The 13673-nt window shown below is 43.7% G+C and overlaps 1 protein-coding gene across 3 annotated transcripts in view; it reads left to right on the forward strand.

Moving 5' to 3' along the window:
• Positions 1-3371: 3371 nt before the first annotated feature.
• Positions 3372-13673, forward strand: part of BMPER (BMP binding endothelial regulator) — a 347002-nt gene continuing 336700 nt past the window's right edge. The window contains exons 1-3 of one of the 3 annotated variants that reach the window (XM_045062866.1): positions 3373-3538; positions 4491-4585; positions 6892-7097. The gene's annotated coding sequence lies outside the window, so the exon portion shown is untranslated. Of the gene's footprint in view, positions 4586-6891; positions 7098-13673 lie in introns of all 3 variants that reach the window. The other 2 variants (XM_045062867.1, XM_013061473.2) reach the window with 2 other exon arrangements.

Raw genomic sequence — 13673 nt, forward strand, 5'->3', positions numbered from 1 at the left:
ACCCAGCCACGGAGACCCAACTCCCATGTCATTCCCTTGGACCCGTGTGTGTCTCTTAGCCCTCCGCTGGGGTCTCAGTTTGAGCACTTCCCTACCGTCACCTAATTTTTCTCTCCCCCTTGCCACTTCCCCACTGCTCTCTGAGGTTCTTGCAAGAGGCACTGGGTTTTACTTATCTCAGAATCCTCCCAAGACCAAGTGCTCAGGAAGTTACTGTTGAATGAACGAATGAACAAACGAACGAGCATGTGTGTGGCTCTTCCCCGTGGGTGTGCGTGTGGCTCGGGTTGAGATGGTCTGTGGTAGTGGCAGATAGACTCTGCAGAGGGGCCCCATTAATGCTGGGCATCACCCCTCATAGGCTGTTCCGCGGCTGTGTCCAGTAGCAAAAACGCTTCATTTTCTTGCCTCAAGAGACCCCGAGGGTCTGACCACACTGCCATTGCTAGCTCCTAGAGAAATGAAGCATGGCCAAAAGATCCTTGCTTACTTCCTCAGCCCTGGGTTGGGCCCCAGGAAAGGGTGGGCGGGGTGCGGGAAACACCTGTGGACTCAGGCCTCTGCCCTGTTGGCCCCGCTCTGGGGCAGCCCCCCACCCCCTAAGCTCTCGTAGAGCTGGGCTTTGTAGACTGGCCCCCCACACTCTGTGGCTCCGTCCGCATAAATATTGTTCTTTGAGGCACTCCACTGTGGTGGGACAGGGAAGGAAAAGTCATCACCAGGAGACACGTGTCTGCCGTGCCTTTTCCAGAAGACGAAACTCATGCTGGGTAGAGCCAGCATTGCCGTCAGGCTGCTGGGCCCTGCTCTGGGGGAGAAACCCTGCAGGGGGCTCTATAGGGGTCCCCAGCCGCTCCCCTCACCCGCACACGCACTAGTGGCACCTACTGTGCCAGGCCTTCCTTGGGGGCAGGCACGTGATGTGTTCCTGGCACCAAAGAGTTTTGGTAAAATTAAAGGGGAAAAGCCATTTGCTTGTGGCACGTTGCCCAGGCGGATTAATGCAATCCCTCTGAGAGAGCTCTTCCTAAACAACTTGTAATTAATCCGGGGAACTCAGGGCTGCGGGAGGTTATGAGGCCAAATCACTCAGTAGGTTTCAAAAAAAGGAGTTGTTGTCTATGTGTAAGAGTAATGTCATCTTTTCTTAGATAAGCAGGCAAGAAGTGTGCAGGAGCTATCTGTGGGTCCGCTGGGGGTGGAGAGGAAATGCAGTTTCAGGGTAGAATAAAGGTAGTGCTAATGGTTGTCTTCGCGGTCGCTAACTTTTAGTGAGCAGTTGTAGGTGCCTGGCTTCCTGAGCTAAGTACTTCATTTGCATCTGTTCCCAGAATTCTCGCAAGCAGTGGTTACTGTCGCCATTCCCATTTGACAGATGAGGAAAAAGGAGCCCAGAGATGTTAAATAACTGGTCTGTGGTCACACCACACAGTGAGGGTATGTGGAGATAAAATAAAAACTAGGGTACCGTGTCGCTAGATCAGCTCTTAACGGCTCGGTCTTATGTTCCGCGCTGCCATGGGTTGGAGTGACCTTAGCCAGGCCACACACATCTTTGCCCTGTGGTTTAGTGCCAGGTGTTAGAGAGAGCACTGGATTTGGAAAGTGCTGAGGTCATCAGCAGCATGGCCTGACAGGAGTTTGATTTCATTTAATCCTTGAGTTAGGGCCCTCATCGGATAAAGTAGGTATAGTAATTCCTCTCTTACCTATTTTGGGTGGTTAAACCTTATGAGGCATTGAAGGGGTAACTCAGCTGGTTACGCATCTGCCTTTAGTTTGGGTCATGATCTGAGGGTCCTGACTTCTTGCTCAGGGGGAATCTGCTTTTTCCTTTCCCTCTGCCCCTTCCTCCTCTCTCTCCCCCGCTTCGTGCGCTCTCTCTTGGATAAATAAATAAAATCTTTTTAAAAATGTTATGATGTATTAAAACACACAATAAACACAAAAGTACTATTCAACTGTCATGCTTTGTTATAAAATTATCTATTTGTCGTCATGATAAAATGAGAACATTAGACCCAGGTTGTCCAGTTGGTCTTTCTGCAATGATGGAAATATGCTTTATCTGTGCTGTTCAAATGGGAGTCACTAGCTACATGCGGCTACTAAAGCCATTGAAGTGTGAGACAGAGGAACTACATTTTAAATTTCACTTAATTAATTTAAATTTAAATAGCCACATGTGGTTAGTTGGTACTTTAGTGGGCAGCACAGGAGATGGTTTCAGCTGGGAGACACTCAGTCCAACCCTTTTGTTTCATAGCTAAAGAGACTGAGGTTCTTAGTGGTGCGGGAGCTTGCCCAAAGTCATGCAGTAAGTTAGCAGACAGCAGGTCCAGAACCAGGTCTCCTAACACCCTGATAATCTCCACTTTTAAAATTCTGAATATCAATGTTTTAGACCAGGAGATTAGAAAAGGGGATTGATCATTATCAACCCAAAGCTTACATGAAATAAGCTCCTGGTGAAACACCAGGAAGACTGGAGCAATTTTGAAGTTCCCTTGAGGCTCGAGAGGGTGCCCACACCCACTGTGTGAAACAGTGTGTGATGGTGTGATGACACAGTGTGTGATGGTCTCCACTCCACCTTGACCAAGTACAGTTCTTCTTCCTTAGAGTCAACAGACAGGAAAAGCTGTTTGCACTTGAAGCCCATCCTGACAGTGACAGAGACGCCCCTGGCTAAGTCCATCTCGCTGAGGAATGGCCTTGCCAGGAACAGAGGGCGCAGGGCTCCCGTGGACTGTAATGGTATATCTGTGGAAAGAAAGAAAAGGCCTGTGGGGAGCCCGCAGCCCCAGTGCCAAATCACAATGCATAATTGGCCCTGATTTTTTCCATATGTATCAACAAAAACAGCGTTGCTTTCATGGGAGATGAAAGCGACCCCTTTCTTTGGTCGTATTTCCTCTTTGCGTGTAGTTCCCGGGTCTCCACTGGGTTCATCATTCTCTGTGTAAAGCAAACCTAAAAGAGTAAAAGTCAGAAATTAGGGATATGGAAGGACTTAAGGAGAAAATACCTTTCTGTATGTTTGCCATGGCAAAGAGACAGGCTGTTTTCTTCCTTTTCTTAGCCAAAATAAAATTAATTTGTCAAAGTTGTCTTGAAATCATACTCTTAGAATAGCGGAAGCACCTAATTGCTTTAATAGCAGTAGATGAATGTGGATGTGTGAACTACCTTTCCGAAAGGAAGCTCACTCATTCATTCATTCAACACTCTTTTGTTTGTGTTCTGATTTATTTGACAGAGAGAGTGAGAAAGCACCATCAGGGAGAGCAGCAGAGGAAGAAGGAGAAACAGGCTCTCTGCCGAGCAGGGAGCCAAATGCAGAACTCAATCTCAGGACCCTGGGACCATGACCTGAGCTAAAGGCAGACACTTAACCGACTGAGCCATCCAGGCGCCCTCAACGCTCCTTTTGTATTCATCTGCTCAGGCTGCCACAACAAAATGCCACAGCCTGGGAGGACTAAGCAACAGAAGTTTATTTTCTCACAGTTCCGGAGACTAGACGTCCAAGATCAAGGTGCCATCAGGCTTGGGTTCTCCTGACGTCTGTCTCTTGCAGAGACTTCTTGCAGTCTCATCTTGCAGACGACTCCTTTCTCTGTGTTCCCACATGGCCTTTCCTCTGTATCAATGGTGTCCCTTCCTCTTCTTACAAAGACACCTGTCCTATTGGATTAGGTCTCCCCCTATGACCTCATTTAACCTTAATTATATCTTTAAAGGACCCATCTCTAAATAGAGTCACATTAGGGTTCAGAGGTACAGCATATAAACCTTGGATGGACACAGTTCAGTCCTTGATACTTTTATCGAGTACTTTTGTGCTGGGCACTGGAGATACAGGGAAAAAAAAAAAGATATAACAACCTGGCCTCTGGGAAGCTGGGAGTCTTACAGACTTGTACCAAAAAATGCAAAATGATATGCAATTTGTGTACACAAAGGCATCAAGGGAGAAAATCTACTTTGTTTTGGAGAATGGAAGAGGGGGAATTCAGAGAGAGCTTCAAAGACAAGGTGCAGAGTGAACTGAGTTTTGAAGGAGAGCCTGGCATAGGCAGAGTGGCAAGGAAAAGAACAAAGAATATAGAGGGAATAAGCCTGGCTTCTGAGTATTCTAAAAATACTCTCCCCAACTTCAAAGGCCTAAACTTCTATAATTTGAGATAATTTCTTTCATTCAGACATTGCTTCCTAAAGAGGGGAAAAGAAAGAAAAGAATAAACTATATTAGTAGGAATGATCTTAGTTACAAACATCATAAAACCACGATGCAACATGGCTTAAGCAGTAGGGACATGAGCTATTTTGCACGAGCAGAAGATCAGTGGTGGGTTGTTTTCCCAGCATAGTTTGATCACTAACTGAACGATGACATGAAAGACTTGCTTTTTCTCTCTCCATTTTGCCTTCCTCACCAGTTGGTTCCAAACCTGAAAGTTGTTAGTTTCTATTCCATTCTCTCTAAGGTAAAGCTATCGATTGAATGTCAAAATGATGGTTCAAAGACAACAACAGCAGAAGAGGCACTCCCTTGAGAGCTACAACCCTGGATCCCATAAGGGTAAGTCTAGGGGCATACCTTCTGGGCTTAAGAGGGAGTTGTGTTCCACTTGGAGAAGCCAAAGACTCCAGATACTAACATCTCCTCAACCTTGCAAATTTCAACATGACTTTTGCCACCTTTGAAACTCAAAGGATAGGAAGCTCTTGACATGAAGATCTTAAAAAGGTTTTGGTACCTTTTAGGAAACTTAAGAAGATTTTTAGGTTGAGTTAGAAGGAGCATTTCATTTAGCTTGTGCTTGGGTTCCAGAAGCATTCACTTTTCAGACCATAGCAATGATGTATGTTCCAAAGGGAGCAAACGGAGACTTCTGAGTGATTCATAAACTGTCCAAAGTCTGGGAAATGTCTTCATGCTAGAGTCTATTGACATTAGTGTAAAATAAGCGTACCCAAAGCTCTCCTTTCCTCAAGAAAGACCTCCTTTGACCTGCTCTCTCTTCCAGCTGGTCTTTATCTTTCCTCAATAGTTAAAGGTCTGAAAGGATTAGTTTTCATTTGCTGTCACAACTTTTTCTCCTTCTGTTCATTCCTTGGATTCTGTCTACAAATACCAACAGTGATGCCCTTGATATGTTCAGTCACCTTCTCATTCTGTTTGACTCTTAGGACAGCTTTTGGTTCTAGGCTATCTTCTCTGTTGTATGTTTTTTTGCCTCCTGTTATTTCCATAATGCCATGCTGTTCCTCCCACCCTTCTTCTGAATCCTTCACTGGTTCTCCCTTCTCTGTGCACTGCTTACATTGACATGTTCTCCCAGGTTTCTGTCCATTCCTGTTCTCTCCTTTCTTCTCTCTTGGGTCCATCATCTTCTCATCACCTCTAAACTCTAGGTGGACAGCCCTCAAGTCTATGTGTCCAGCTGTGGTGTCTCTCCTTAGCTCCAGAGGTGAGTGTGTTCATCTTCACATGTGTGTGTGGGCCACCGGTGCTTCAAAAACAACACATCACTCCTTACCTTTTATTATTCCTAGCTTGTGTTCTCATCCCTATCTCAGCGAACAAAACTGCTCTTCTTTATGACTCCCCGGCTAGGGACCCTAAGGATCCCTGAATTAAACTTCCCTGGTCAATGAATTCCATGGTACCACCTGTCTCTGAATCCCATAGATTTCGTTGCCATCATTTTCCTGGTATGCATTCCACCTTCTCTGCTCCCGGTACTCTAATTTACAACCCAGGTTGCCAAACATCTTGAAAGAGCTTGATAGTAAATATTTTAGGCTTTGCAAGTCATGCTGTCCTTGTGGCAACTATTGAACATGATAGTAGCCATAGGCAATATGTGAATGTGTTTCTATAAAAGTATAGTCACAAAACCAGATTTTTGGTCTGATACAGTCCATGGGACAGTTTGCCATCTCCTGGTTTAGAGGATTGTTACTTCTCATTTACTTTATCTTATTACTCAAGGAGCTGATCTCTCTGCTCCAGTTTTATTTCCCTCTAAATAATTATTTTTATCTTGCTGTCCAAAGTAAATATTTCTGGATGAATGTAACTTCCTAAAATGCAGGCCTGATTAGACACATTAGACATTAAGACACTAGATAGCTTGAGTATGCTGCCTGTTCAAAGAAGGCTAAGTTATCTATAATTCTCCCTTAACTGTGTTTCCCAGCCTGGAGTGCTCTTCCCTGTCCCCAATGCTTATGAGTGCCAATCTATAAGACCCAGCTTACAAGTTACCTTTTTTTTTTTTTAAGATTTTATTTATTTATTTGACAGAGATCACAAGTAGGCAGAGAGGCAGGCAGAGAGAGAAGAAGGGAAGCAGGGCCCCTGCTAAGCACAGATCCCCATGAGGGGCTCGATCCCAGGACTCTCTGGGATCATGACTGGAGCCAAAGGCAGAGGCCTTAACCTACTGAGCCACTCGGGCACCCCCAAGTTACCTCTTCTAAGAAGCCCTCAATACCTCCGGCCCCAACTCAGAACTCTTCTTTCTCCAATACCGTTAATACTATACCACTCTCACAGTGTCATCTCTTAACAAGTCTCATAGGGAAGTTCTTCTACCTATGCTTATCTACCTTAGAAGGCAGAAAGTGTCTTCTTAGACACTTTTTACTCAACATCCTACTCTAAGTACACTAGTTTCTCTACTTACATACTCTCCAATTTCAGATACAAAATGTACACATTTCCAACATATAGATGCAAAAAAGGTACAATCCAGAGCCAAAACAAGTCTACGTCACCTACCACCACCAAATAGCATTTGGGAATTGGTCACTTCAATCTTAACCACTGCTTGTTCACCAGCCCATAACTTGCATACTGAGTCTGTGATTCATGTTCAGGTTTTTCTAAATGGAAAAAAAAAAAGCATCAAATTATTTTGCAAAAATGAGTATGTTGAAAGGTCTAGGAAGATGAGACTGTGACGGAAATAAAAGGAAAAATTCATTAAAGAAAAATGAAAATGGAAGGAAAATGGAGAACACTGAATGCATGGATTAAATCACTTAACCATAAACGTGATTTGAAAGGACCACAAGTGAACAAGGTAATGTGTGAAGAGTGCAACGTCAATGTGATGTCAATGCAATTAGCTGTAAGCAGTAAGAGGGGAAGAAATGATAACATATTTTGAGGGTTTATCTAGAGCTGGTACTATTCGCTATGGTAATTACTAACTACAACATGATTACTTAAGTTTAAATAATTGAAATTAAATAAAATTTGAAATGCAGTTCCTCAGTTTCATTAGCCACAACTCAAATGTTCCTAGCTACTTGTTCCTAGTGGCCAGTGGACAGTGCAGGTCTAGAACTTTTCCATCAACACAGAAAGTTCTATTGAATAATGCTAGTCTAGGATCCCTGAAATCATGAGTCTCTTAGCTGGAAGTTGAGTGGATAAAGGGTGGAGCTCTGCTTGAGAGTGAACATGCTGGTGGTGAAAATTCATTCAAAAGCAACAGTTGGTTCCACAGAATTGAGCCCATTGGTATATGCTTAGTGTCCCTGTGAAATGGAAGAGAACCACCCTGGAATAGAGAACCTCAGAGACTCAATAGTTCCATGTACTTGTTGAGAGCCTCAAAGCATTACCAACGTTTTTTGCTTTCTTCTAGGTAGAATTTAAATGTATATTTGGGGAAGGGATACTCTACGATACTACATGTCAAACTGAGGGTCAAAGTTAATTAGTGAGTCATAAGTCATTTAGAGGGACACAAACAGACCTTTCTACATGAAATAGAACAGACTGGGAAATGTCAGGCACATCACACATTGTTCAGGCAAATGCTGTTTTGTGAAACTTGTTTCAGTGGTATTTGTATGTATTTCCTAGGGCCCTGAAGTTTGAAAGCCAGTGCTTTTCAGAACATAGATTAGCAAGGGAAGGAAAAATAGGTTTAGACAGACTCACACTCTTTTTTGTGGACCTTCCTATAAAGAATACAGACTTGAACCTCTCCCTGTCAGTCACCTGGGCTTAGGAAAAAGTTGAACTTAGAAAACAGCCTCATTGAATCAACCTGCTTATTCTTTCCTCTCACTTCTGGAAATGGGTGGATTGTTACCAATTCCTAGATGGTCTGCATCCCAGAAGACAGGGTTTTTCTGTTGTTTTGTTTTGTTTTCTTGACTTAGCAGTTAGCTAGCCACTGGGGATTGCCGGAGCTGGCCTGAGGTGGACTGACCCCAGGAGTCAGGGTCAACTACTTAGAAAGCAGGTGTAACGTGGGCATGCACAGGAGAGGTAAGACCAGAAAGTCCAAGATGTGCTTCCTAGCCACACAGCTCAACAGTCACCTTCCTACTTGGCAAAAACAAAAGCTCTATTAAATTTTGAAAGAAGAGAATAATGCTTGTCTTATTCACATATTAATATGATTTATTTAAAAACCCTGATCCTGTTGCCTCAGAATGACTTATAATGCTCTGTTTATCTCTTGGAACGTTGACAATGAGAGTTCAGATTTCTCCCTCTGGCCTTCTAAATGGTCTCTTTTGGAGCTCGTGGGAGCCCAGTGTACTTGCTACCCTATACATTACACAGTAACATGGAAACCTTGATTGCTGACTTAGGCCAATTTAATTAAAAATTAAAAGAAAAAAAAACCCAGTCTATTGAAAATTCCTACAGATGGCCACCCAAATTTGCAGAAACCCTGTAAACTTGATTATTCACTTAAAAAATTGCATTGATTACTTATAATTGTCATTAAAAGTTTGGTTTCAAAATTCTTTCCTCAGGTTAAACATCAAATCAGTTCTGAGTGAAATATATACATTTCCTTGTTCTAAATTATCTACATTTTCCTAGGCAAGAAACTTTTACTTCGATGGGGGTAGATATTAACTGAAATTGTGGAAGTAATTTTCTCAGGGCATTTGGATGGATGAGATATTCCCAAACTCTTTACCCCTGAGCTTTTACTAGACATATACATATGTATTTAAATGTTTAACAAAACCAACTTCAGAATGTTTCTATGTATTTGCACTGAACTCTTCAGTTTTCTCTAGGAGACGCTGTATTAGTAGGGCTCAGCTGCGAATGACAGGCATTATTTGCAAATTGCATTGATCCCAAATTAGTATCTCCCAATGAATTTAGACTCCAGGGCCCTATATTCCAGTGGCCACCTCAACCTGCATCTCCACCGGCACCTCAAGTTCAACATGTCTAAATCTGAGCTCATCGTCTTCCTGCCTACAAGTTTTTCATCTCCAGCTGTATTGCCTGTCTAAGCAAGTGGTGTAGCATTTCCTCATTTCTTAAATCAGCAGCCTTGAAGTGGTCTTGAAGGTTTCCCTGTCATCCATCAGCCCCCCATTAATTAAAAACAATGATTTTCCTGAGAAAACATTAGGGTTTGAGAAGTTCTTCCTCAAAAATGCCTTTTACGTCTCAGACTTCCCGTGGCAGGCCAGACGCAGGGCTCACTGTCTCTCATCTGAATTACAACCACAGCCCCTTAGTGGGGCTCCCTCTCCCGTCCAGTTCCTCTGTATTATCTTCCTAAAAAACTAACAAACATATTCCTAACACTCCATCATACGCCTCTCCCCTGTAAGACACTCTATTATCTGCTGTTGCCTGCAGGGTGAGACCAAACTCCCAAGCAAGGCAAATATCTGCCACATTGGCCTCCTGCCTTTGGCCCCCCTTCCCAGATGTGGTGCTTCAGCCCCACTGAATTTCCCTGCAATCTTGTAGTGAAAGGTGTTTTCCTGTTCTGTGCCTTAGCAATGCCTCTTTTTCTGGAATGCTCATATCTTAGCTCCCCAGAAAGACAATGTTGACCCTTCAACATTAAACTCACATGCTACCTCTTATGGGAACTTCTTGTAATTACTCCATGAAATTTGTGAGTTTATTGATCTTTCTTTTTCTCATTTCTCTATTATAGCACTTTTCTCATTGTATCACAATTATCTGCTAACATGTATGTGGTATTCATTAGGACTATTCTCCAAATGTTTCTGGATCTTCCAAAATCTAGCTTTAAGGTAGAATTGTCCTTCTTGAGGGGTGCCTGGGTGGCTCAGTGGGTTAAAGCCTCTGTCTTCGGCTCAGGTCATGATCCCAGGGTCCTGGGATGGAGCCCTGCATCGTGCTTTCTGCTCAGCGGGGAGCCTGCTTCCCCCCCACCCCCACCCCTGCCTGCCTCTCTGCTTACTTGTGATCTCTGTCAAATAAATTAAAAAAAAAAAAGAGAGAGAGAGAATTGTCCTTAGTTTCCTAATGGTTGGATGGGACCAATGACTAGTTGTGAACAATGAATTGAGAGTGGAAGAGATGAGTGTCATTTCTGGAATGGAGCATATCATTGCCTATGTAAGACTCTTCAGACATTTATCTTCTAGCATGTTGACTGGCAACGTTAAACATGGTGTCTGCTTCATCATCCTAGGCTCCTGGTCACTCACAATGGACATGTAACATGAACAAAAATCTTTGCTAATTTTGGCCAATGAGGTATTGGGACTGTATGTCACTGCAACCTGGTTAAACCTTCCTGAGACAATGTGTGTCATCCCTATGGGACAGTGAACTCCTCAGTAGGCTTCAGTGTACTCTCTTGGCATTCCTATTGTCTTGCAAGTGCATAGTAGGTGTTCAGTGAAATGTTGGTTGAAGGAAAGCATAATAAATATGGCATTAAAGTCCTAGAGATAAATAGAAACCCATTAATAAAAATAAAGTATTTCCATGCTTGTTAAAAAATAATGGCCACTTGAGAAACGTGCTTAAATCCAATTCAGAACTGTTCTTTTTGATAACAGTTTTCATTAAGTTTCCTGTGTAGTTTTGTGTTCTTGCTCCAGACCTTGCATTGCAATGAGGGAATGTTTGTCAAAGAAATGGCACAGGAATAACAAGTTTCATTTGCAAATCTCTGTATGGTTGGATGATTGGTCCTAATGGACCGTCAGTGCTTTTTAAAAAACAGCACTCAATAATGTACACATTGCCTTGATTAGTTGAGCTCTTAGACTGCCCTGAATGTTGTGGAGATCCAGTAACCGCCTTCAGATGTCTGCCTCGTTATCCCCACAGAAGTGAGGGGGCTAGATGTTTTGAAGCAACTAGTTACTGGGATTTGCATTTTTTTCAGTGATGGAAAATGACAAGCAACTGCCCTTGGGCCAGCTGTGAGTTTGCCTTTGTAAGTGACCAAAACTTTGTGTCAAAGCCCCACACACAAGCTAATCACTTGCATTTGGAGCTGCTTCCTCTGTCTTCTGGCAGAAGCTCAACATTAGGAAATTGTGACTAATGGCAAAGGGAAAGAACCCCGGGAGGCTTATCTAGCAGGGGAGGGCTTCAAGGAGATCTTAATAGGAGCCAGAGAAAAGCAAAATATGACTTGATTAACCAAGATAAGATAAGAATGAGCTAAGTGGACAGTCTTTTGAAAGGGGACAAGCACAGAGACAAGGGAGTCCTGAAAGGAGACGTGATTATTATTAGTGTCCCATGGTTATCATTTTATTGCATTGGAGCATGCACAGTTTATGATTCTTCAAACCTGTAATTCGGGCAAGGGGATCCAAAGCCTTTGCAAGCTATGAAGCTTCTCTCAATGTGACCTCTTTCCTTAGACTAAGAAGGGGCAAGGGAAGCAGTGCCCTTAACAGAAGAAGATTTGGTCTTGAAACCAGACCCGTCTGGCTGGTGGTCAAATCCCAGAGCGACTGCCTACTAATTGTGTGAACTTGGGCAAGGCACTTCACCTTGTTATACCTCCACGTCTTTATCTCTAAAATGCTGGGCTTAATAACACCGGAGTGTTGTGGCGATTCAGTGAGATTTTGCATGTAAAACTTTTGCTGTTCTTATGAAGCCCATACTAGATGCTCCAACAAGTGGTAGTGGCTATCCAGTTCTGAAATAATGCTGGGAAGTTCATCACCTACAAATCATGGTCTGCTCCTAAAAATGAATCAGAATGGAGAGTTCCATGAGATGGGGATGAGGGACCAAAGTGAAGCGTTGGAGGTAAAATACCCTCTTTGGACAATGTGGGCTTCTAGTTCCCTCTGAGGAAACTGTCCTGTTGTCTCTACAGCAGGCAGCAGCCGCTCAGAAGTGCATGCCTCCCGCTGATGGTAATGGCCTAGTAATCAAACAAAGCCCACAGTCTTTGCTTTCACAAAGGAGAGGACCGGGAGCTGCTGTTTTTCCAGAGGCTGTGTTTGAGCTTTGTCAGCTGGCCGGACTGAAGTTTATCCTGTGTCCACTTCCCTTATCAGCCGCCCATGGCAGGCACACGTTTCTTTGCTCAGTGAATGGCAGAACTTTAGGACTCCCTGTTGACAGAGGTAATCCATCTTTCTACTGCTGCCATCTTGAAATAACTTTGGAACAGCAGCTTGTCCAGGGAAATGGAAGCAGCCATGACGACTGGGAAGTTTTCTCAGGGAATGAGGAGCACTTACTTCTAACAGCCTCTTTCCGTGTGGAAACTCTGAGGAGGATATATTAAAAAGGTGCCCAAAACATCTGGGCTCATTTATGGGGGGGAAGGGGAGGCATTTTCACAGGAAAGCCCAAAGTACCCAACTCATAAACCGTCTTCACAGAGTCTTTAAAGGAGGTTTAATGAACAGGAGAGCCTATGACAAAGTCAAGACATCCTGCATCCCTCTCGGGCTCTTGGAACTACTTTTGGCGCAGGTCACACACTGTCACCAGAACAGAGGTGGGGCTTCCTGCTGTCCCTAGAAGATGCCTGTGGCCCTGAGCCCACCTGAGAACTCCCAGGCCTCCAGCACCTGCTAGGTGTTTGCAAGTGCTGTGCTATCCGGGCCCTTCCATGTGATCAGCCCTAGGTTTTGATTACTGTTTTCCATTGGACAACAGAAAACAAGAGGGGTGAAGACATACCTTTTCAACTTTAGTTTTTCCTCCTCTAGAGATGGGTCATAGTCTGTATTAAAGATTCCATGTTCGTAAGAAACCAAGCTATCCTAAAGACTGAGTAAAGTGAAAACCAGCACCCCTGTCTGCTTTTTTCTTCTTCCCCACAAAGCCAGAAGTGAGGTTAGGGGACTCACCTATAAAAAAACAGTCTGTCTAGTGTGGCCACAGGAACGTTTAGTCTGGTCAAAGTGGGCATGTGAGCCGTTCCAAGCTGGCTTTCGAGTCCAATCTATGCAGCCTCATCTCATTACACATTCCGGGGACATCATTCACATCCTAGGCTATGTGAATGGCAACCTCTGGAGTCATGTGATTTACAACCTGCAAGGCAGGATGCAACAACCTGAACTTGAGCCTCAGTTCCCACATGACCAATGATATCAACCTCAATGATCTCAACCTCATCTTATGTTCCGTGTACTGCTGTGTCCGTGCATTACTGAGTGGTTGCAGGTTGCTCCTCTCTAATAATAAAGTACACGCATTTTCTAACATGTTCCTTCTTGATTAGGAGTTAAAGAAAGCCAAGATCAGCATTGCTGGTTCACTCTTACTGTGAATTAGATCTGCTGACTTTGCTTTCCTTATTTCAATAGATATACGAGTGAGACAGAGAGAGAGAGAGAGAGCGAGAGGTTGTGAGAAAGTGGTGGAGGTATAGCTCCAGAATGTGAATTATATATAACTGAACATTGTGAGC

The sequence above is a fragment of the Mustela putorius genome, unplaced genomic scaffold (assembly GCF_011764305.1).
Source record: "Mustela putorius furo isolate JIRA1106 unplaced genomic scaffold, ASM1176430v1.1 tig00003845_pilon_pilon_pilon, whole genome shotgun sequence".
Taxonomy (NCBI): domain Eukaryota; kingdom Metazoa; phylum Chordata; class Mammalia; order Carnivora; family Mustelidae; genus Mustela; species Mustela putorius.